Source organism: Octopus bimaculoides, chromosome 14, assembly GCF_001194135.2.
Source record: "Octopus bimaculoides isolate UCB-OBI-ISO-001 chromosome 14, ASM119413v2, whole genome shotgun sequence".
In the NCBI taxonomy this organism is placed as follows: domain Eukaryota; kingdom Metazoa; phylum Mollusca; class Cephalopoda; order Octopoda; family Octopodidae; genus Octopus; species Octopus bimaculoides.
In genome coordinates, this window is record NC_068994.1 from 16389050 (window position 1) to 16391676 (window position 2627).

General features: G+C 38.1%; 1 protein-coding gene across 1 annotated transcript in view; it reads right to left on the bottom strand.

Moving 5' to 3' along the window:
- Nucleotides 1-2627, bottom strand: part of LOC128249430 (uncharacterized) — a 38216-nt gene that overhangs the window by 12655 nt on the left and 22934 nt on the right. The window lies entirely within an intron of this gene.

A 2627-nucleotide genomic window follows, 5' to 3' on the forward strand; every position in this document is an offset into this window, starting at 1 on the left:
TGGGAAGGTAGAGTAGGAGTGTGTTGGGGTGTGGTGGGATGAGCTTATGAGAGGGTGTTGACGAGGAGGGATATATATATATATATACACACATATATATATATATATATATATATACAGTAGTCCCCTCAGTATTTACGGAGGTTATGTTCCTAGAGCACCCACGAATAATAAAAAACCATGAATATTGGATATGGTCCATAAAAATGCCTATAATGTCAAAATACAACGTAAAATATTATATATATAAATATATATATAATATTTAATAATAATTTAATAGAAAATAAAGTAAAATATACGGTTACTCACCAATAATGAATGATATTGATTTAAGACGGTGAGGATGAAAATAATGAGGGTAGTGACTGCACAGCAAAGAAAATTTAAAGCTCTTCAAGTGGCGCCTCTTCATCAAGTGTTTTAGGGGATGTTGGTATCTTCATGCAAGACTTTCTTGATAGGCTTCATGAACATTGTAATGGGAAGTTGCTGTCGTTGTTTTTTCATGGTGGTGAGGAGAGTTTTATATGTCTGCATGGCAGCATCGATGGTATTTTTAAATTGAAGAGACCAAACCATATAGGGATCCCATGCTTCCGCTTTCCCTTGCAATTCCTTTGCTGTCCTTAAAAGGTCAGACAGACATTCAATTGTCAGGCCCACCTCATCCTCCTCTCCCTCTGGATCTGGTGCTTCCTCCTCCTCTTCACTGGCAGACTTAGTTAACTCCAACAAATCTTCGTCTGTCAGTGTTTCAGGGTGGGCATTGAATAGATTGTTGACCTCATCTTGCATGATGTCATCAAAACTTTTGCCTCCAAGTACCTTTACCAGTTTCACCACATTGTTGACAGCCTCATGCTGAATATCTTCAGGTGAGAACCCCTCATAATCCTGGACACTTTCTGGCCATACCTTCTTCCAGCATGCGATGAGGGTTTCTTTTTTCATGTCTTTAAGGGCAGCATGGATGACTGACAGGCACATTGTGATCATGAAGTTACACAAGTACTCCTTTAAGCTGAAATTCTCATCCAAATCTTTGCATCCACAAGATGCTGGAGAGAGTTCCTTGTGTAAAGTGTCTCGAAGGCACAGATCACACCTTGATCCATAGGGTGGATGAGGGAGATGATGTTAGCAGGGAGCAGCCAGTGGACAGGCAGCAGGTTTTTATTCTTATTTTTGAAGGCCCTCAGGTTCGCAGACTTGTAGATAAGTCCTGGTTTCATCATGAAGTCAACAGCATTGCCACACATAATTAGTGTCACTCTGTCCTTTTGTGCCTTAAATCGTGGTACTCTGGCTTCATCTTTCATGATGTACATTCTAGAAGGCATCTTCTTCCAGATCAAGCCAGTCTCGTCCATATTGAAGACCTGTTCCAGCTTGTATCCCTTGTCCTCGATGATCTGCCTGAAGGTCTCAAAGTACTTCTCAGTGGCTTCTTCGTCGGCTGATGCTGTCTCTCCATGCAGGGAAACACACTTTATTTTAAACCATTTCTGGAAACGGTCAAAATATCCCTCAATGACTTCAAAATCTTTGGGCTCCGGTGCTGTCAATGGTCTTGGTTGTGGTTCTTCAATGCCTTCTTCTCCGTCTCCTCTGGTGAACTGCTAGTATAATTTCCATGCTTTCTTGCAGATGATGTTAACACTCAAGGGAATGTTTTTCTTCTTGCAGTCAAAGTAGATTCCATTCTGACCAAACACTTATTTCTCACTGTTGTTTTGGCACTTTCACAGAAACTTACTGCTACTGTAGACCTGATCGCTACCTCGTTCTTCTTTATATAGTATATAGTGATTTTGTTGACATCACAACAGCGACCTACTGCAGCATAACTTTTACCTTCCTGGAGCATATCCATCAGTTGTACCTTCTCATGGAACATCATAACCTTTTCTTGTTGCTTAGGTTCACTCCTAGAAGCCTTAGAAGTTGTAAAGTGTTTGGGTGGCATTTTAGGGCTTTAATAACATGCAACAGAAAACACAACACTTAACAAAACACTTGAGATAGCTACTGGATGCAGTTTTTCCCCCAAAAATGTACAAAAAAATCTTCCTTGCATCTAATATGTGCATACCACCAATGGGAGAATGAGCAGAGATTAAAAACAATCATGGTTTTGAAAAATTTAGTTTGTGTTACCACTAGATACAGTAATCTATACTATACTATAATAATAATAATAATAATAATAATAATAATAATCATAATAATGATAATAATAGAGAGAGAGATTGCCACAAAAAAAGTCATAAAAAATTGCTGATGGTATTTACGATTCCATGAATTTGTGGTGGTTTCTGCAAACAATTATTCGTTCTGCAAATAACCAGAACCACGAATGCCGAGCCACGAATAAGCGGGGGGTACACTGTATATACATACAGCGAAGGATCCAATATTGGATTTATGTATATGTTGAGCACACATGTATTCAGAGTTGTTACAATGTAAGTTTTGATAATAGAAAGTTTACGTTTATTAGGGGCTGTTATGATAGACATAGCGTTACCTGCCACCTTGAGTCTTCTGGATACCAATACCTTTCATACATACATACATATATATATATATATATATATATATATATATATATATATATATATATA